This window comes from Ceratotherium simum, chromosome 3, assembly GCF_057802395.1.
Source record: "Ceratotherium simum simum isolate JZ-2026a chromosome 3, ASM5780239v1, whole genome shotgun sequence".
NCBI lineage: Eukaryota > Metazoa > Chordata > Mammalia > Perissodactyla > Rhinocerotidae > Ceratotherium > Ceratotherium simum.
Window position 1 is genome coordinate 5858773 of NC_141902.1, and position 21159 is coordinate 5879931.

Genomic DNA, 21159 nt, shown 5'->3' on the forward strand with positions numbered 1-21159 from the left:
GTGGCGTAGTGGTTGAGTTCATGCATTCTGCTTCGGCTGCCCGGGGTTCACCGGTTCGGATCCTGGGCACAGACCTACTCACAGCTCATCAAGCCATGCAGAGGCAGCATCCCACATAGAAGAGCTACAACTCTACAACTATCATATACAACTATGTACTGGGGCCTTGGGGAAAGAAAAAAAAAAAGAGGAAGATTGGCAACAGATGTTAGCACAGGGCCACTCTTCCTCAAAAAAAAAAAAGAAAGAAATAGGAAAGACTGACAATTCACTAGAAAACTGAGTGAAAACTGGGGGTTCAGAGCAAGTTGACAGTGAAGTTATTGGAGACCATCAGGAGAATGTAAGCCCCCAACCATCACCTCCCCCAATGCCAAAATGATTGGATTTCCCAAACCTACATGAGAAAAAGTATGGAAATTTTATTTGGCTTTTAAAAGAAAGGGCAACAGAAAGTTAGAGAATTTGAGAATATTTAGGGTGCACATGTTACCTTTATGCCACTTCTCCTCCATCTTATATTTCTGCAGCTGTTTATTGTTTTGAGGAACCCAAATATAAGACCTTATTTCTACCCCAATAAAATCTTTTCCTACCCCCCAATTAAGTTGCATTTGGTTTATTTAGCCCATTATCAAAGCTTTTGAAGACATTTTAGATCCTATTTTTATCATATCAATATATTTGCTCTCCACCCTAGAGTCATAGTGGTGGCACATTTGATTAACCTTTATCATCCACATCAAAATCCTTAAAAAAGGGCCGGCCCCGTGGCTTAGCGGTTAAGTGCGCGTGCTCCGCCGCTGGCGGCCCAGGTTCGGATCCCGGGCGTGCACCGACACACCGCTTCTCTGGCCATGCTGAGGCCAAGTCCCACATGCAGCAACCGGAAGGATGTGCAGCTATGACATACAACTATCTACTGGGGCTTTGGGGGAAAAAATAAATAAATAAAAATTTAAAAAAAAAAGTCTTTAAAAAAATCCTTAAAAAAAATGTTGGTCAATTAATATTTGACAAGGGAGCCAAGAATACTCAATGGAGAAAAGACAGTCTCTTCAATAAATGGTGCTGGGAAAATTGGATATTCACAAGTAAAAGAATGAAACTGAGGGGCCGGCCTGGTGGCGCAAGCGGTTAAGTGCGCGCCCTCCGCTGCGGCGGCCCAGGGTTCGCCGGTTCAGATCCCGGGCGCGCACTGACGCACCGCTTGTCAGGCCATGCTGTGGCGGCGTCCCATATAAAGTGGAGGAAGGATGGGCATGGATGTTAGCCCAGGGCCAGTCTTCCTCAGCAAAAAGAGGAGGATTGGCAGATGTTAGCTCAGGACTGATCTTCCTCACAAAAAAACAAAAAAACAAAACAAAAAAAAAGAATGAAACTGGACCCCTATCTTATACAACTCACAAATATTAACTCGGAACGGATTAAAGACTTAAATGCAAGACCTGAAACCATGAAACTCCTGGAAGAAAACATAAAAATAAAGCTTCTTGATATGAGCCCTGATAATGATTTTTTGGATATGACACCTAAAGCACAAGCAACAAAATCAAAAATAAACAAGTGGGAATATATCAAACTAAAAAGCTTCTGCACAGCAAAAGGAGCCATCAACAAAGTGGAAAGATAATCTACAGAATGGAGGAAAATATTTGCAACCATACATCTGATAAGGGGTTAATATCCAAAATATAGAAAGAACTCACACAACTCAATAGGAAAAAAACAAATAACTCAATGTAAAAATGAGCAAAAGACCTGAATAGACATTTTTCTAAAGAAGATATATGAAAGGCCAACAGGTACATGAAAAGATGCTCAACATCACTAGTCATTAGGGAAATGCAAATTAAAACCACAATGAGATATCAACTCACACCTGTTAGAATGGCTATTATTAAAAAGACAAAAGATAACAAATGCTGGTGTGGATGTGGAGAAAAGGAAACTGTATGTACTGTTGGTGGGATTGTAAATTGGCATAGCCACTATGGAAAACAGTATGAAGGATCTTCAAAAAATTAAAAATAGAATTACCATATGATACAGCAATTCCACTTCTGGGAATATATCCAAAGGAAACGAAAACACTAACTTGAAAAGATATCTGCACCTCCATGTTCCTAGCAGCATTATTCACAATATAGCCAAGACATGGAAACAACCTAAGTGCCCAACGATGGATGAATGGATAAAGAAGTTGTGGTGTATATATATACAAAGCAATATTATTCAGTCATAAAAAATGAAGAAATCCTACCATTTGCCACAACATGGCTGGACCTTGAAGGCATTATGCTAAGTGAAATAAGTCAGAGAAAGACAAATACTGTATAATCTTAATTATATGTGGAATCTAAGAAGAAAAAAAACCAAACTCAAAGAAAAAGAGATCAGACTTGTGGGTACCAGAGGCGGAGGGTGAGGGGAGAAGGATTTGGAGGAAGGTGGTCAAAAGGCACAAACTTCCAGATGTACAATAAATAATTACTAAGAATGTAATGTACAACATGATGACTATAGTTAACACTGCTGTATGCTATATAGGAAAGTTGTTAAGAGAATTAACCCTAAGAGTTCCTGTTACGAGGAGAAAACTTTTTTCTATTTTTTCTTTCTTTTCTTTTTATTGTATCTATATGAGACGATGAATGTTTGCTGAACCTATTGTGGTAATCATTTCACAATATATGTAAATCAAATCATCATGCTGTATACCTTAAACTTATCTTAAACTTGATATATGTCAATTATTTCTCAACAAAACTTAGGAAAAAATAAATTTAAAAAATGTTAAGTCTCACAAGGTTGGGGCAGAGAGAGCTATCAAAACAACCACTAGTGGCATCATTCAGCTAGTTATTATTTCAGAAATTATACACACACCATTCCATTTCTCAAATTTCAGAAATCCTTGTCAAATGTCCTGTTGAAGACCATTAATACTGCTCTGATCTTCCTGATGAGTAACCCCGTCAAATAAAAGTTGTTTGAAATTTGTCTGGAAATTTTCTCTGCAAATAATGATTAATAGAAAGGAATCCTGTCCTGGGGTCATTTTCCCTATCAATATGATGGTTCTAAAATACTTTACAAACTAAAATCAGACTTCTCTTGTAAAAATATATCTTTTAAGAAATGCTCAGCAGTGCTCGCTCTTGCTCATCTCTGAATTCATCTAGACATTTAGACTCACAAGACCAGCAGAGGTCACACTTGGAACCAAAAAGAGGCAAGGATGAAAAGCACGGCAAGCCAGCAGGGCAGTATCAGACTTTTTCCTTATGTAGGAGTCCTCAAAGCAATCCAGCAGTCCAGGGGCTGGTCTTTATTGACCACCCCCAGATAATAGTTCAAATGGAAGAGAACAAGACCCACATGACATGTGCAATAGTCATCCTGGGTTAGAAGCCCCATGTCCCAGATAGGAACCAGTATTCATGGGCACAGATTCCAGGTCCCCCCAAAAGACATATTGAGTTATTTAGGAAAGCCCAAAGTGTTGGCTTCACATCAGGAATTTATAGTTCTTCACAACCTTCCTAGTCTAGGTGAACTCACCAATCAGGGTCATTTTTACCATAAACAACAATTGCTAGTTGCACAGTTGACATTCTACCTTTATCAGGTTTACAAGGAAACGTAATTAGAAAGTTAACCCAAGGTCAAATTTGCCCACAAAGAAAGAGAAAGGGTTTTGCCAATTTTTTACTCATTCTTTCTATACAGCCTTTCCTAACTTCCTAATTAAATACCTATTAAGTCTCCCAAAAAAACCCAAAACTCATTAATTCCAAAAACTAAGACTGATAGGTATTTCAATGCTGGAACCTGAGAGAAATTGTCCTCAGTATTAAACAGATAGAACTTTCTGAGAAAAGCACTTAAATTCTGATTCATGAAACAGAGGTTGCCCGAAAAGAAGTAAGAAGATAATGCATCATTTACCACTGTCTATTTCTGAAGTCGGGGTTATGGGGTCTCCACCAACAAGAAATTTAGAAAACCATTCCTCTTTTCAAAAAGGGCCAAACCATGAATTGGCTCTCTCTTTCCTCCTTACTATTGGGAGACAATTTCCCAGTGGTCTCTTGTGTTTCTGCATGTGGTGTAAAGAGGCATTGACAGCTTTTGTTCCAGACTATCTTTTCAAGGATGTTTGTATGGAAAACAGTCTTGAGAGATAGAAACGATGTCTCCCTCTAGAGCAGACTGCAGATTTGTTGTCTGACCAAAATAGTAAAGATAATGTCTTTAGTAAAATGTTTTAGTGAAAACTGACCTAGTGAACAAGAGCTATCAGAGACCTAACCTGCAGGGGCAAGGGAGCTAATAAGATGTAAAGCTGAACTGATTGCAAACCCCAGAAAGTTGCAGGAATTGGAGGCTCCAGGTACAGCTGAAGGCAAAGCGTGGAGCTGAGATGAAAACAGGAGAAACGATTGAGAGTCTGTATTTAAAAAAAAACAGTTTCCCAGACCTCCTCTCCCAGCCTAAGACTTGGGGACACGTGTCAAAGCCGAGGGATTAGTTGCCATCTGAAAACAGGAGGTTAGCTGAAAGTCTTCACGTTGGAAGGTGACATGCCGAGGCCTCTTCCCCTGTTGCTCTCACAGGACACTAGCAGACAGGTTCGTCCTCTGTGCTGGTTGTTCTCTGGCTCTCCACCGTTCTCTGCCCACCCTGGGAGGATGACTCTGTGGACTGCATCACCAGGCTTCCTTAGGCTTTGGCTTCCATTTGGAATCAGCCGGTGAGAAGCACCAGCAGAAGAACAAATGATGGAAGGGGGACAGGGGTAGTACTTATTCTATTTCCCCCACGCCCACACATTTTTGGCAGTGGCTGCATTCTTCTGCTTTCAGACACAGCAACTGCTGGGTGTACTCACACGGTTACCAGGCTCTCCAAGTTCCAGTAACACTGTTCCTTCCCCCTCCCGTCTTTAGGCCGAGGGGCGATAAAGGCTTTCAGCTGTTTTTAGTCCTTGGGTATTTCACCACCCCTTGATGGTTCCTGTAAATATTCCCCTTATTAAATTCTCTTTGAGGGACCCTTCCATTACTCTCATCAATTACCCCTTTGAGTGATCCGTCTGCTTCTCGCAGGCCCACAGAGATACGTACCCTGTGGAAATTTTGCAGGATGCCTCTACTGACCTGAACAAGCCCAAGACAAAGACCTACAGACATTTGTTCCTAAGCAAAATGGAACTGCATGAACAAATGCCCAGGGGCATGAAACAGCTCACCATTTTCCAGGAACTATAAGCGATACCTGGTGTTATCTGTGAGGTGAGGAATGAATGGATAGAGGCTCAGAAGCAGAGAAATGCCAACTTACAGAGTACCTTTTAAGCTACATCAAGGATCTTGGACTTTACCGGTAGGCTCTGCAGAAGTACTGAAAGATCTCAGGTTTCAGTTTCGGATCAATCAAGCTGGAGGCAAGAGGAAGGAAAATTTTGAGATGAGCAAGGCTGTAAGATGTGACATGTGATAGAAACAAACAACTGCAATAGTTCTGGTGAAAAATATTGAAGGTCATCGCTCAGACAGTGACAGGAGAATGGAGGAAACAGACAGGAAATGAGTGGCCGTTTGGAATTGGGAGGCAGAACAGGGGAGGGAAAGGGCGAAGGGACAAAAATCCAGAATGGCTCTTAGGCCTCTGATTTAGCCGTGAATAAACAGTCTTTCCCTGAGATAAAGAGCAGAGCAGGAGAGAGTTTAAGACTGGGATTAACTGAGGGGGCTGGGATAGGGGACGTGGGGGGTCCGGAACGGTGAGGGGAAGAAGAAGATGCAGAGTTCTATTCTGAACGCGTTGAATTTTAAACTCCTGTGGGAAATCCAGGTGAAATCATCCTTGAGGCACGGGAAAGAGCTCTGCTTCAACACAGTGAACCTAGTCAGTGTGGAAGGCATTGAACTCTGAGCTTTTCCCTCTCCTCAACCAGGGAAACCAGGCTCAGTTCCGCAGGAAAAAGGCAGAGCAAAATTGCCTTTAAGCAGTTTAACAGGGCAGCAGGCAGCCGGCAAGACCAGAGCAAAAGGCTCCCAGTGCTGCCGTCCATTTAACCACAAGATGGCATGAGAGCTAGCTACACAAGAGCCCTTGTCAGAACCTCCTTCGATGTGGCAAAGCCATCACTTAGCTGTTGTAGGTTTAGTTTGTTAGCAAGAGAGGGCTATTCACTGGCAAATATGGCTGAAAACAGACTTTTGGAACATTCTAAAACAAATTATACAGGCTCCAGGGTGGTCTAGGACTGGGAAGTGGTGTGTGATGAGCAGACAACTGCAGGGACTCAAGTCATGCTGGTGTCTGTTTACATGGGACATTACGGGCTGTGGGATCATGGGTGTGAGCCTTCAAATGAACCATAAGGTATAAAAGCTGATCCAGAAGTTAGGTCAATGGGAATAACAGTCAGAAACAAGAACAAAGACACAGTTCTATGTATGACCAAGCAGGACTCCAGGCCGCACTCCAGTTGGTTGTTGAAGAGTCCCAGAAATCCAGGTTAAATATTAGATCTGGGCATCAAGCCCTCTTGGCCCTTACTACATGCCACTGCAAACACTGCAGTGCAGTCACTCACTGTGGAATGAGATGAGTTAGCAAGAAAGAAACCAAACCAGTCTTAGTATCTCATTCCTTCATCACCAACATATTTCCTAGGAATCATCTCAGTGTGGGGGGAGATAGAGGCAGCAGGACTAGAGCGAGATTTCAGGCATTTCGCCAAAATTGGGAAGGGGCTGGGATACTGTGGTTTCTTTGAGTGGCAGAATTAGGCCAAGATGTTTGCAAAGTAGCCATTACTTAGAGAAAGAGATATTTGACAGACCACAACTTGAAACAAGGATCGGGAAAAATCAAACCATTTCCTATTTACCTCCTAATAATTTGAGACTTTAATAAACTGGTTCCACTTCCAATCTTTGACAGATATTACCGACTGTATAGGTATTACTGGCTGTTAACACCAGCAGGCCTGCCATGTCACCCCAGCCTCAGCCTCCATCGTCAGACAATCCAAATCAGTGACTCTTTCCTAAACTCTAGTCACCCAGGAACGCCCCATACCTCTGAAGAATGATCCTCCAATATCTCATGTGGTTACTGCCCAACCTGCTAGCTCTCTTATCTGCTTAACCCCCACTGTCTTCGAGCTCCTCCAGACCTCTCATGTCTTGACCCCTCTCATCCTCCCAATAGCCCTCTCTTGTCTTTATTTTATCCCCATTCAACCAAAACAAAAAGCATAGTCCATCAATTCAACCGGTTTCTTAATTATATCCTTAACTCCTTTGTCTTCTCGTCATTCTGCTATACCCACTCCAAAGTAATCCAGCCCTGGATTAATATTGTATTCTTAAAAAATGTGTTAGAAACAAAAATTGTCAATCCTGCAAATGGGTGGTCCTACAAATCTTGACTCCAACTTTAGCTTGATTTTCAGTACATTCCAGCAATCTCTGTTTCTCTCAAATCAGCTCTCTCACATTTTCCATTAATAGCTGTTCCAAAATTTAACTGCTCATCTCACAGAGGAATCATGGTAAAGATTAAATACTTCAATACCTCCTAGCTCATTTTTAGCCAATGATCTCTCTTCCTGTATCACAGACAAAAATATAGGCCGTGAGAAGATCTTAACTTTAAGACGATTTCCTACCTAAAAAAGTCACATGCATCTCTACCAACCATCCCTTCCTTCCTTGCAGCTACTTACTCAAAAAGAAATGTCCCTCCACTTGTATATGGCTAATAATTCATCAGTCTTTGCTCCAAGAATAAAATAATCCCGCATAAGTCAAAGTCAAGTCTTTCCAACCCTGGGGGTAAAAATTTCCTTAACTCTAAACGTTCTTTCTCTCTCCTTCCCTTTACACATTTCTTTGGGGTAGGGGGGGATGTCTCTGTGGCCATCTCCATGCACTCACCTCCTACTTATTTCCTAACCTGCTGTAACTGAGCTTCTGCCCTACCGAACCCGCTGTCCCCAAGGTCTCATTGTTGCTAAATCCAAGGAGTGCAAAAATTTCAGCCCTGATCACAGTTGTCTTCTGGGCAGCATTTGATGTTAGAAAGAAAATGGTTCAAAACTGCAAATCTATAATAATAATAATAGCAACTATATTTACTGAGTACTTAATATATGCCAGCCCCTGTGCTGTTTTATCCATATTGCCTTATTTAATCCTCACAATAATTACATCCCATAAATGAGGAAACGCAGGTAAAGTAACGTGCCAATAGATACAGAGAGAGTAAGAGAAAGAACTAGGATTTGATATCAAGCTTATCTGACTCCGAAAACCATTCTCTTAATGACTGTCTATTTTCAGACCTGCATAGTGTGCTGCCAACTGGCCAATCCCACTTGGATATTTCACAGAAACCTCAAACTCACCAAGCTCAAAACTAAATATATTTTCTTAATCCCAGACCAACACCTTTTCTGGTATTACCTACTTCTATTAATGGCACTATTATCCATCAAATTGCCCAAACCAGAAAAAAGAAGTCTTTATTTTAAAATTTTCCATCGCCCTGGTCCCATATCAAACTGACCACTTAATTCTGTCAACTATACTCCCTTAATCTCTCCCCAGTCTGCCCATCCCCTCCCAAAGTTTTGGGTTAGGCTCTCATCCTGTCTTACCTTGACTGCTACAAAAGCTTCTGAAAGAGACTTCCCATCTACAATGTCATCCCCCTCTAATCAATTCTCCACATGCTGCCAAAGTGGTCATTCTAAAATTCAAAAGCTAGGGAGATGTGTAGAAACTGAATCACTCATACACTGCTGGTGGGACTGTAAAATGGTACAGCCACTCTGGAAAATAATGTGGCGCTTTCTTAAAAAAACTAAACATACACTTACCATATGACATAGAAATTACACTCCTGGGCATTTATCCCAGAGAAATAAAACACAAATCCACACAAAATCTTGTAAATGATTGTTTATAACAGCTTTATTTGTAATAGCAAAAAAACTGTAAATAACCAAAATGTTTATCAATAGATAGTTAAACAAACTGTGAGTACATCTATAAACAAAAATGAACAAACTATTGGTACTCACAACAATTTGGATGGATCTCAAGGGCATTACGCTGAGTGAAAAAAAAGTCAATTTCAAAAGGTAACAGTTTGTATGATAATTCTGCTTAAGAACACTCTTGAAATGACAAAATTACTGAGATAGAAAACAGATTAGTGGTCCTGGGGTAATGTTTGGTGGGGGTTGAGGTGTGGAGTGACTATAAAGGGATATAATGAAAGTGATCTTCCTGGTAATGAAATAGCTTTGTTTCTTGATTGTGGTGGTAGTTACACAAATCTACAGATGAGACAAATTGACAGAGAGCTATACACACATTGTACCAATGTGTCAAATTTCTATTTTTGATATTGTACTAAACTTCTAATTATAATTGTATAAGATGTAGCCATGGGAGGGAAATGGATAAACGGTACTCAGGAACACTCTCTACTACCTTTGTAACTTCCTATGAATCTCTATTTTAAAATAAACTGCTAAAAACAAACCAAAATATCAATATAAGCTTTCAGTCAGTTGCAGTAGAAGAAAATAAGGTTACAGTATTTAATTTGTCCCCAGTTATAGGCAGAGTGTACCCGAGCCATCCTGTCTTTTTGAGTTGGTCTCTTTTCTGGTTGTCAAAAGACTTCATGGAGTCATGCCTCTTCTATTCCTGTCAATATTTGTTTAGTTTTTTATTTCCTGCATCAAAAAATGATCATCTCTACACTATAGCCAAAGTGACCTCTTTAAAACAAATCTGAACTTGTCACTCTCTTACTTAAAACCATTCAGTGTCTTCCCTTTGCCCGTAGAGTTCTTAACATGACCCTTCAAAATGATCTGACTCTTACCTCCCTCTCTAATCTTATCCATCACCACTTTTGTCTAGCTTTGATCCTTTCATTCTTCGAACAAACTACTGCACTCTCTCCATCTCAGTGTCATCGTCCCAGCCGGTTTCTCTCCCTGGAAGTTTTCCCGTCCTTCACCTAGCTAACTCCTAACATCCTTTGGCCTCAGCTTAAATAATATTGCCTCACAGAAGGCTACCTTGGGCCATTAATGGAATAAAACAATCTGCAGTCTGTTTTTCATACTGCTGTGGGTTATTAAATCATTTTAATGGTTGATAAGCTTTTAATCTTATATTTATTTCTCTTGTCTTAATACCAAACATGAGGTTTCTAGCGTAGAACAGACTATTATTATTTACAGCAAAAACTACATTGGTTTCCCAAGCCCCATTCTCTCTGGGAGTGATGTGATAAGAGCCAGATGATTATGCCTGCATGAATAGAAAGGAGATTTGTGCACCACAGCAGAGAAACCCTGAAATTATTATTCTGAGAGCCTACAAAGCAACTGCTATACAGCTACACCATCATCTCCTGAGAGAGGAGAGAAACCTTACCCCCCTAAGGTAAACAAATCATGTGGAATATAAACAGATGGCTCTGGATTTCACTCACTTGGAATGTAAGGAGCAAACTGATCTGGTAAAAGGAGACATTCTTTATCTTCATTGCAAGTCAATTTTCTTTACTCAGAAAGCCCTGACAAAGTGAAAATGGTGTAATAAGTAATTCAAAGAGTCCATTTTTTGACATCAAAAAATCAAACAAAACTGTTGGAATCAACTTAGTCAGAACTCTGGAAAATAGTCATAGGTTTACAGCAACTAAGAAAATGCTGAGTCAAGAAAAAGGCAACTGAAAAGTAACAGGAAAGCTTTGTGTGAGGCATTTTTAATTACCCTCCTTGGCTCGGTGGCAGTCTTGAAGACAGCACCCCACAATCCAAGCGTGGGCTTCTGCTCCCTGGTTCCAGAGGGAGCAGAGCAGTTTATTCTCAAAGAATTGTGCTTGTCTGTTCTAACTTGTTTGGGAGCTATGGGAAAGAAGGATACAAGGTGCCTGCCTTTGTTTTGCATAACTTGGAACCCACTCAGCAGAGAAAAATGGCTATACAGAGGGCATTCCTCAAAAAATTGTAAGACAAATGAAAAACATGCTGTTGCTTGGGGCAAAAGATTACTGTTGAGCAAACAATAGATGCTCTGAAAGCCTGGAAGGAAGAGCTGGGGAAAGAGTTTCTTTGGAAAATTAGGGCACTCAAAAGTGCCTGCATATGCTGGGGAATTTAGAAAGCCATGTGCATGCCTGGGGCAGAATGCATGCTCAGAAATGACCTAAGAAGACCCTAAACTTTCACCGCTGGTTGATCCTTAGCTCAGCACAAGCAGGAAGTGAAGGCTAAGACAGGGTTGTAAATAGCCTGGTTAAGTGCTAAAGAAGTGCTCCAACACAGAGCCAATCTGCAAAGACTGGGAAAGATTGGGGGGTTGGGGAGGGCTTCTTATTTTATTTTTATTTTCTTACTTTATTTTACTTTTCTATTCTATTCTAGCTCCTGGTGATTAAGAAAACCTCTGTCAAACACTAGCTGAACACAAGCTAAAGGAACAGAGACTTTCAGAGACCACAATGATGAAGAATACACACTTTACAAAAATAATGTAGAAAAATCACTAAACAAACAAATAGCTACAGCCCACAGCAAGCAGCAAAGACAAATCCTGATGAGGGAGAGACATCTGTTTGCAGAGTTAGCACATTTTAAAATTAAAATGTCAAGTTTCTAACAAAAAAAATTACAAGGCATGCAAAGAAACAAAAAAGAATGGCCCATTCACAGAAGAAATTAACAGAAACTGTCCCTGAGGAAGCACAGACATTGGACTTACCAGACAAAGACTGTAAATCCACTGTTCTAAATATGCTCAAATTGCTAAAGGAAACCAAAGACAAAGAGTTGAAACAAAGCCAGCAGAATGATTTCTCAACAAATAGAAAATATCAATAAAGAGATAGAAATTATAAAGAGGAAACAAACAGAAACCGTGAAGCTGAAAAAATACAATAAATGAAATGAAAATTCACTAGAAGGTTACAATAGCAGATTCAAGCAAGGGGGAAAAAAAGAGTAAACTTGAAGATAGGTCAATTAAAAGTATCCAATTTGAGGGGCATAAAGAATGAAGAGAAATGAACAGAGCCTAAGATACCTATGGGAACCACCAAGCATATCAACATATGCATTATGGGAGTCCCAGAAGGAGAGGAGAGAAAAGAGCTGAAAAAGTATTTAAAGAAATGGCCAAAACTTTCAAAATTTGATAAAAGACAGAAATATACACACCCAAGAAGTTCAAAAATCTCCAAGAAGGAGAAACACAAAGAGATCCACATCAAGACATTATAATCAAATTGTCAAAAGATAAAAAGAGAATCTTGAAAGCTGTGAGAGATCTGTCACACACAAGACATCCTTAACAACATTAACACCTGATTTCTCAAGAAAAACTACAGATGCCAGGAGGCAGTGGGATGACATATTCAAAGTGCTGAAAGAAAAAGACTGTCTAACAAGAATTCCGTATTTGGCAAAACTATCCTTCAAAAATGAAGGAGAAAGTAAGACATTTCCAGATAAACAAATGCTGAGGGAGTTTGTCACTGGTAGACCTGCTCTATAAGGAATGCTAAAGGGAGTCCTTCAGGCTGAAATGAAGGGACACTGGATGGTAACTCAAAGAAATAAGAAGAAATCAAGAACTCAGATAAATGTAACTGCATGGGTAAATAAAAAAGCCAGCATTATCATATTTTTGGTTCTTAGTTTTTTTTTTTCTATATGATTTAAAAGACAAATGCATACAACAACAATTATAATCTATAATAATGGGCATACGTGTATAAAGATATAATTTGTGACAGTAACAACATAAAGAAGGGGACAGAGCTTTATAGGAGCAGAGTTTTGCATGCTATTGAAGCTAAGTTGGTAACAATTTGAACTAGATTGTTATATATTTAGGTGGAAACAACCCAAGTGTCAATGGAAGAATGGATAGACTGTGATATCTATATACAATGTAATATTACTCAGCCATAAAAAGGAATGAAATACTGATACATGCTACAGTGTCTATGAACCTCAAAAAATTATGCTAAGTGAAGGAAGGTCACATATTGTGTGATTCCATTTATATGAAATATCCAGAATAGGTAAATTCATAGAGACAGAGAGCAGATTGGTGGTTGCCAAGGACCGTGGTGTGGGGAGACTAGGAAATGACTGTTTAATAGGAATGGGGTTTCCTTTAGGGGTGACGAAAATGTTTTGTAGGTGTTGGTTGCACAACATTGTAAATGTACTAAATGCCACTGGATTGTACATTTTAAAATGGTTAATTTTGTTATGTGAATTTCATCTTAATTTTTTTTAAAACAAAAGAAAAAACCCTAATCATGCAGAAACATAAAAATATTCACACTATCTTAGTTATACACAAGCATTTTTAAAAAAAAAACAGGAAATACAAAAGGAAAATATCAGCATGCATTGCACAGAGTAAGAGTGAGTAATGTTTTAAAAACTCCTGTTTTAATTATATGTATTTTTGTATTTATTAGGTTACAATGTAAAACATATTTCTTACTGTGGTTTGCAACAACAAAAAAATTGAAAACCCCTGAAAATAAACTCCTGTTATAATCTTTTAATTTCTTTCTGTTGCAGCCACGGAAGTGTGCAATTCTGATCTCCTTCCATGAAAGAGTATCACTGCTCTATGAGGAGTGCAGTTAGCTGACAGCCTCCAACTGCGTTGGCTTCAGGATCTGTTAAAGACTTTCACTTCAATAAATGGTGCGGGGAAAGCTGGACGGCCACATGCAAAAGAGTGAAACTGGACCACTATCTTAGAACATTTACACAAAATTTAATTCAAAATGGAGTTAAAAACTTGAAACCATAAAACTCCTAGAAGAAAACAGAGGTGGTAAGCTCTTTGACACAGGTCTTGGTGATGATATTTTGGATCCGACACCAAAAGCACAGGCAACAAGAGCAAAAGTAAACAAATGGGACTACATCAAACTAAAAAAGCTTCTGCACAGCAAAAGAAACCATCAACAGAATGAAAATTCAACCTACAGAACTGAGGAGAAAATATTTGCAAATCATATAACTGATAAGGGGTCAATATCCAAAATATATAAAGAACTCATACAACTCAATAGAAAAAAAACAATCTGCTTAAAAAATGGGCAGAAAAACTGAATACACATTTTTCCAAAGAAGACATACGAATGACCTAAGGTACAGGAAAACGTGTTCAACGTCACTAATCCTCAGGGAAATGCAAATTAAAACCACAATGAGATATCACCCCACACCTGTTAGAATGGCTGTTATCAAAAAGATAAGAGATAACAAGTGTTGGGAAGGATGTGGAGAAAGGGGAACCCTTGTGTACTGCTGTGGGAATGTAAATTGGTGCAGCCACTATGGAAAACAGTATGGAGATTCCCCCCAAAATTAAAAGTAGAACTATCATATGAGCCAGCAATTCCACTGCTGGGTATACATCTGAAGGAACTGAAATCACTATCTTGAAGAGATATCTGCACTCTTATGTTCATTACAGCATTATTTACAATGGCCAAGACATAGAAACAACCTAAGTGTCCATTGATGGATAAATGGATAAAGAAAATGTGGCCTATATATACAGTGGACTACTATGTAGCCATAAAAAAAAAAAGAAATCCTGCCATTTGTGACATGGATGGACCTTGAGGACATTATGCTAAGTGAAATAAGTCAGACAGAGAAAGACAAATACTGTATGGTCTCACTTATATGTGGAATCTAAAACAAAAAAACACCAAACTCATAGATACAGAGAACAGTGTGGTGGTTGCCAGAGGTGGGGAGAAGGGGGTGGGTGAAATGGGTGAAGGGGGTCAAAAGGTACAAACTTCCAGTTATAAAATAAATAAGTCCTGGGGAAATAATATACAGCATGGTGACTATAGTTGATAATACTATACTGTATATTTGAAAGGTGCTGAGAGTAGATCTTAAAAGTTCTCATCACAAGAAAAAAATTTTGTAACTACGTGTGGTGATGAATGTTAACTAGACATATTGTGGTCAGCATTTTGCAATATATACATATATCAAATCACTATGTTGTACACCTGAAACTAGCATAATGCTACATGTCAATTATATCTCAATTAAAATTTTTTTTAATTAAAAAAACTTTTTTCAAAGTCTTTGAGCCAAGGCCATGTTCTTCCCAGGCAGCCTCCAGCCTGACATATCCCAGGGCCTGCCCTTTTCTGCTCACTGGAGTACTTCTCTGAAGGTCTACCCAAAGTCTCCCTATTGGGCTAGCCAATACCTTGTCAAATCTGCATTGCAATTGATAAATAAATGATAAGCAATAGGATATATTGGAGTATATAAGGAAGCCATTTGGTGTAAAACTAATTCGGCCTGAACTTGTTTTTCCAAAAGCACCTGACATGGCCGTTGAGATTGCATTGTATATCTGCTTTAAGTACTTACTATGTCTCAAAGACAAGAACAACGCCCTTAAAGACAAGGATGTTAACTTCCCCCACATCAGCATTTCCTTAAGCACAAGCATCTAAGGATTGATTTCTGACCTGCTGCGCTCACCTTGTGACCACCCACCTCAAGATCACAGACCTGCTGTGTTCACCAAATGGCTGTGCCTGCAATCTCACGTCTATTGTAAATGGGACATTCTAATCATACGTGGTACATGCTCTTTGATGGTATATAACCACTCTGTACACCCCCACTTCTTTGGAGGGCTCCATTCCTTTGTGGAAGGACTCTCCTGGGCTACATGGTCCTCAGAATTGGCTCATAATAAATCAATTTTGATCTATAGATTGGTTATGGATTATTTACGTCAACACGATCTTAGGCGCCCTCTGCACAATTCGGCTTCCTTCTCCTTCTTTCTTTCACAAATGTCAGATCTGCATCAAGGTCTGAAGATTTACCAGGCCCAATCCTTCTTTCTCCCCATTAAACTTTCACAGGCCTTATCCCCCAATAAATTTCTTGTACTCTTCACTCGATCTCACCATCAAGTTCATGTTACCAAGCAATGGGCTCACTCTGCTTGCTGCGATTAGAGTCAATTAATGACAACAAGTTAGGGATCAAGAAACGAAGTTTTAATTTGATTAGCTGGCATAACCAGGAAGAGGGTAGACTAATGTCTCAAAAAACGATCTTCAAAGATTACAGAATCTTGAGGTAGTTATATAGGGAAAATGGGCAGTAAGGAGGGGGTCCAGGGATGTTGGTCTCCAGGCGTGACAGGCTCCAGGCATCACATTGTTTCATTCTTCTGACAGCTGTGATGGATACCTTCTAGGTGTGTTTCCCAGTTGTGGTCATCCTGCTCCTAGAGAGAAACTCAGAATACAGTTTTTAATTTATCAAGCTATCGAGGAGTACATACATAGGCGGAGGCCATAAATCAGGAGAGCATGTGAGTTTTTTAGAGCATGTGCAGAACAGCGAGTAGTCACAAAGAGGAGGAGCTGGGACCATTTAGTGTAACAAGATGGCCTCACTTATGCTCACTTACATTCATGCAGGATCTCAACTGATACACTTTCCTAGCAGTTATTACAATTTATAATGACGTGTTTGTATGTTTGTATAATGTCACTATCACACAGCAATCTCCTTGGCAGTCTTTTCCATTGAAGGGTGCTCCTCTCACACAGCCTGGATAACCTCCCTGTTGACTCCATCCTCATCCCTCCTCTGGGCCCAGATAGGCAGTAGTGGTTGTACCCTTGTAGCTTACATAAGGGAACACAGCTGAGAGAGAGTGAGAGGAGACTAAAATCCTGTTTCAGGGCTCCATCTTCCAATAGTAGGATTTCTCAACCTTGGCATTATTCACATTTTAGATGGGATAACTGTTTGTAGTGGAGGGGCTGTCCTGCACATTGTAGGATGTTTAGTAGCATTCCTGTCCTCTACTCACGAGATGCCAGTAGCACCCTTCTCAGTTGTGACGATCATAAATGTCTCCAGACACTGCCAAATGTCCCCTGGGGGGTGGGGGGCAAAATCACCCCTAGTTGAGAACCATTGGCCCTGAAGAAAGAGCATCTTTTTTCTAATTCTCCCCCAAAAGGCCCCAGGGTCAATTAGTACCCCTGCTAGAACTTACCACGGTCCTGGGAATATTCCTCCAAACTAAGCAGATCCAGATGCCTTGGCAGCAACTGCCACACAGTGTGTGGCTTCCAGTCTTCCTCCTATGTCTGCCCTTTGGACCCTAAGTGGGTCTGCATGTGCTCTCACAAGTTACACATTTAGGACTGGACAGATTATCCCAGGTGGCTGATGGTGACTAGAAGCCCTCCCCTCCTTGCAAACAGAAACTTAAAGGAGGGTCCATCCAGGGCAGCATGTTGCTGTCCCAATGGGCAGCTGAACATTGTCCCTTAGCGTCTATGCCTTCTCATCACACTTTGTTATCCACAAAATGTTTTATCCATTTTGCTTGGAAAATCATCAGTCATGCTTATGTAAATCCCTGTTGCTGTTCACCCGGGAGCAGGCTATACACTAGTTACTTCTCACATGAGAAGTGGTTATTCAAAAAAAATAAAAGTCTATAATTCTGAGCGTCTGCCCTTAAATTTCAAGGTTCCTATTTTGGTTGAATGCTTGAGCCCTGGCTATTTCCATCATCAGCACAGAAACCTCTCATAACTCTATTTCAGATGTTTGACTGCCTCTCTTCAAAGTCCTTCTATCTCACAAAACGTACTCCACACGTGTCACTCAACCTGTATTCTAAGTCTGGCTTTTCCCACAAATTTGGTGCAAATCCACGTCCAGCCATTTTCCATTATGCTGCACTGGCAGAAACTTCATTTTATCTACGTAGATTTGCTTCCCTCCCCCACTCCCAACCTGTTTCTTTTCCTTACTTGCATTCATTTGCACGATTTAAATTTATATTTTGCATTCTGGATATTCGGGGTGCACAACATTTAGTGGATACAGGATTTAGAAGAGGGGACTGAAAAAGTCACTTTAAACAACTAATCTATTACAACCATTTCAGTCCAGTCTCAACGGAGAAACGCGACATATGACTGTAGAATTTTGAGGAATTTTCGCGGAAGAGTCTTCAATTCTCCCGTCCCAAATGCTGACTTGCTGGGGAGGGGGGCGGAGTTGACGGAGAGAAGATGCAGGGCTGGAGCAGGAGGGTTGGGCTGAAGACCCGCTCTGCGGCTCCGGCTCCTCCTCGCCGCCCCGAGCCCGGGCCGAGGCGCCGCCACGCTCCCCCGCGGCCGCGCCCCGGGCGCTGAGGCGCAGGCTGTGCACTCCGCGGCGGGCGGCCCGAACCGGGCGTGCCCGCGCGCCGTCTACAGACGCTCGGCCTAAGCGCCACTGTCACAAAGCGCATCGCAAGCCAGAGTCGTCGAGAGAATCCGATAATTGCTTTCACAATTCCAGGTGAACATGTTCGAAAACCACCACACTTCCTGAGGGAACGGCTCAACTGAACATCCCGTTCCAAGTGTAACTTTGCATTCGGTCCATTACCCCCTCAAGAACACATCGTTCCTTCGCGGCCTCCAGTATCTCACGGCCCGAGAACACTACACGCTCTCCCAGACATGCTCAGCGAGCAGTCTCCTCACACGAGGAACCGACAGACAACCACCCGCCCCGAGCGCACCCGGTAGCGGAGGAGGGGAGCCGAGAAGGGCCAAACTTAAGAAACCGCAGGAGCGCGCAGGCGGCGCCTGACGTCCGCTTCCTGCCGCAGAGCATAACGGGAGGAGCGGCGGCACAGGGGGCGGTCGCGCGCCGTCCGAAGACGAAACGCACCCTGCGGGCGAGCAGAGGGGCGCGCGCGTCCCCGCGGCAGCTTGCGGCTGTGCCCTGTCTGTGGAAAGAGCAGTGCCCACGCGGCGCCGGGTCACCCCTAGTCTCCTCAAGTCGCCGTGAGACGCACGGTGACGCAGTTCCTGAGCGCGCCAATCGCGAGCCGGGCGGAGGGCGGGCTCTTCAAATTTGAACTCCCGGAGTGTGGTGGGTGTCGGGGCAGCTCCGGAGAAGGACCGCGTCGCCGGGGTGGGGCTCCGCGGCTGGGGCGGACGTGGGCCGAGGCGCGAGCCCCGGGGCACCGGCCCCTCCGCGAAGCCGAGCCGGGACTGCCGCCGTCCCGCCCCGCCGGGCCGTCCCCCGAGGTGCGCCCCCGCCGGGCCGTCCCCCGAGGTGCGTCCCCGCCCCGCCTCCCCCGCCGGGCCGTCCCCCGAGGTGCGCCCGCGCCCCCAGCCGGGCCCTCACCCGACGTGCGCCCCCACCCCGCGACCCCCGCCGGGCCCTCACCCGAGGCGCGCCCCCGCCCCGCGACCCCGCCGGGCCCTCACCCGAGGCGCGCCCCCGCCCGCGACCCCCGCCGGGCCCTCACCCGAGGCGCGCCCCCGCCCCGCGACCCCCGCCGGGCCCTCACCCGAGGCGCGCCCCGCCCCGCGACCCCCGCCGGGCCCTCACCGGAGGCGCGCCCCCGCCCCGCGCCCCGTGCCCCGCGCCGGGCCCTGCGGCGCTGCGAGGCCGGCCCGGCCCGTCTCGGCCCCAGCGGGCGCTGTCCGTTTCTGGCATCGGCGGTGGTTTCACAGCCCCTCGTTTATTGGCGGGGTGTGTGTGGCGTGTTGGCTGCAGGTACCCAGAGAGGAGACCACTTTCGTTCAGATTCGTCCCGACGGTGAGCGCTCCAGGCCTCTGTTCTGAAATCACTTGTAGAAACAGACCTTTGCTTTGGAATGATTACCAAGTGGGAAATTTGTGTGCGTCACTCTCCGATTCTTCGCCTCGGAACCCAGGATCCACAGGGCTCTAGAAACAATTGATCCGTCTAGCTTATGGTTTCTTCTGATTAAATTACGTGTTGGGTGCAAACGTTTTCAGATGTTAATAAATTATTTAGCAAATGGAAGGCCCGTTCATTCCTTCTTCAAAGATAAATGGTTGAGAGTTTGGTACACTTCCAGATTTTTTTCCTTATGTTCATGCTTATGTGTGTGTTTTTGTTTTTTGCAGAAATGCGATTGTACCTCTTGTTCCTGCCCCTTTCTTTTTTAATTTAATACATCCTGGTTAGTTCATATGTCAGTATATATGTATGTCTTTTTATTGAATACGTAGAATTTAGTTGTGCGAGTGTAGCAGAATTTCGTCCCACGTTGATGGACATCTAGATTGTGTCTAATTTCCCTAGTGCTTTAGTGAACGTCCTTGTATAGCTCCTGTTTAAGAACTTGGGCTGTGAAGTCAGATAGACTTGGGTCCTGCTCTTAATCATCGTTAGTAGGACCTTGGGCAGGTTATTTGACCACCGTATGTATTAGTTTCCTCATCTTCAAAAATGGGAATAACAGTTCTTAAATCTGAAGAATTGCTGTAAGATTATGTAGTGTCTAGCATATGTGCGGTAAATATTGACTATTACCGCGTGTATGTTTGCGTTCTTACGTGCATGTTTCCCTAAGAAAAATTTAGAAGTGGAATTTCTTGATCAATAGCATGCACTTCTATATTTTGAAATTTACCAATCTGCTAAGCATAAGAAGCCTGTTTTAATTTGCATCTCTTTTTATTAGTTTAATTTGTTAGTAAGGTGGAGTGTCATTTGACTCATTGGCCTCTTGTATTCTTTCTGTTAATTGCCTTTCATGTCTTGGTCATTTTCTGTGTTATTTCTTTTTCGTTAAAAATTTATTTTGCATGTTTTTTTTTTTTTTTTAAAGATTTTATTTATTTATTTTTTCCCCCCAAAGCCCCAGTAGATAGTTGTGTGTCATAGCTGCACATCCTTCTAGTTGCTGTATGTGGGACGCGGCCTCAGCATGGCCGGAGAAGCAGCGCGTCGGTGTGAGCCCGGGATCCGAACCCGGGTCGCCAGCAGTGGAGCGCGCTCACTTAACCACCAAGCCACGGGGCCGGCCCCTATTTTGCATGTTTTACTAAGACTTTATAGGCATTACCTCATAATTCTCGCAAGAACTTTATGATGTGGTTATGTATTTTTTCTTTTTTAATTATTTTATTAAGGTCATATTGACTGTTAACATTGTGTAAATTTCAGGTGTACATTATTATATTTCAGTTTCTGTATAGACTACATCGTGTTCACCAATAGTCTAGTTTTTCATCTA

The 21159-nt window shown here is 42.4% G+C and overlaps 1 protein-coding gene and 1 long non-coding RNA gene across 10 annotated transcripts in view; one reads left to right on the forward strand and one right to left on the reverse strand.

Annotated features, from left to right (window-relative positions):
* Positions 1-16109: 16109 nt before the first annotated feature.
* On the reverse strand, positions 16110-18792 carry LOC147917403 (uncharacterized). The gene is made up of 2 exons (XR_015549591.1): positions 17148-18792; positions 16110-16364 (listed from the first exon to the last, which is right to left on the reverse strand). It is a non-coding gene; the product is annotated as an uncharacterized LOC147917403 (long non-coding RNA).
* A 280-nt stretch (positions 18793-19072) lies between these two features.
* MIS18BP1 (MIS18 binding protein 1) overlaps positions 19073-21159 on the forward strand; it is a 52118-nt gene continuing 50031 nt past the window's right edge. For 7 of the 9 annotated variants that reach the window (XR_015549586.1, XM_087422148.1, XM_087422141.1 and 4 more), the window contains exon 1: positions 19098-19709. The gene's annotated coding sequence lies outside the window, so the exon portion shown is untranslated. Of the gene's footprint in view, positions 19710-21159 lie in introns of all 9 variants that reach the window. The other 2 variants (XM_087422165.1, XM_087422157.1) reach the window with 2 other exon arrangements.